Raw genomic sequence first — 1491 nt, 5'->3', positions numbered from 1 at the left:
ATTTGTAGTAGTGTGTTGTGGACCAATGTGTAGGGACTTGTGCAATGGAAGCAAAGTCCCAAGAATCACCACTTTCAGAAGTACCACCACTTGAGTCAGAGCTAGAGCTAATACAAGATTCAGAAGTCACATCCATATGTTTAGAACTTTCAGGTATCTCCCAGCAATACAAGATTAGTATTTCTATTGATCTTTTGGAAAATTTTGTAGAGGTACCCATAATTGATTTTGTTGGATGTGATTCAATTTGTGATACATACTCAGGTCATCTTAATAAGGTTCTAGTTCTATCTAATATAGCATGCTTGGGAGAGGTCTGTTTTCCTTTTGGGTGTGCAGATTTTCATGGGGCATATAATTGGAAGCTCGATCTGAACCGTCTTTGACCACCTGATAGAACTTCAAAGAAGACGAAGATAGAGAGAGTTATACTTTACTCTGTAGCTCCTTTGATGAAAGTTCTCTCCATAATAAGAGCCCTTGGTAGGAGGGTGTTGAAATATCTTACCCCTCCAAGAGCGAGATTTCGATGAATTTAATGAGGTGGTCGAGCTAATGACCTTAAACAAGCACTTCTTGGAAGGCAGCCCAAGTTCATTTTCTTTGTTTTCATTCATTGGTTTAGTTCTTTCTAGTTTCATTTCTTTCTTTATAATAAACATGTATCCCCTACTTAATTTTTGTTGTCTACTTTCTTTTATAGGATTTAAATATTAGAAGGAGTGCAATTATATGATGGAGAAGTTAACGACATTTGGCATCATTTGGAAACTTCTCTTATTTTTAATCTCCTCCATATTGTTTTAATTTTCATTGGGACAATGAAAAGTTTAAGTCTGGGGGGATGCATTAGATGCATTTGGTTTAGTTTAGTTTTTGCTTTTGCATACTTCTTTTTGCCTAATAAAATTTGCTAGTTGCATCATTCATCACATCATGATTGTTTGTTCCTTAATGCAAAATAATAGCACGTTTCATCTAGATATTTATGTTGTGTGATTTGGTATGCTAGTATGCCTATTGATCTTTATTTTCCTATCCATAGTAGCATCAAATGAGCATTGTTATTACTAGAAGAATTTAAATGTTGGCCTAGTTTTAGGATCTCTTCACATTATGCTTGACTTTGATGGTAGATATTTTTGAAAATAGTCATGATTCATAGAACCGAACTAGTACTCTTGCTTCTATGGTGACTTCTCATCTACATTTTGGTTACTAGATAAACTCAGATTATGTAAGTTCATTTGAAAAAATCAATCCTCCCAAAAAAAAATAAATGATGAAAGTTTGCTCAAGTTTGATACTTTGCAAACAATAAAAAAAAAAGAAAAAAGAAGAAAAAAAATTAAGGGATAAAAAAATAGTTATCGTGAGTAGAAACTAGCAATTCACTCCTTTGAGACCGAGTTAGGTTACTAGGGAAATGAATGCTATGTTTCTCTTGATACTGAGTATTCCTTTGAGACCTTGTGTAGACGATGCATAGCA

This window comes from Zingiber officinale, chromosome 1B (assembly GCF_018446385.1).
Source record: "Zingiber officinale cultivar Zhangliang chromosome 1B, Zo_v1.1, whole genome shotgun sequence".
Taxonomy (NCBI): Eukaryota; Viridiplantae; Streptophyta; class Magnoliopsida; order Zingiberales; family Zingiberaceae; genus Zingiber; species Zingiber officinale.
Note: the sequence above shows the minus strand (reverse complement) of the source record.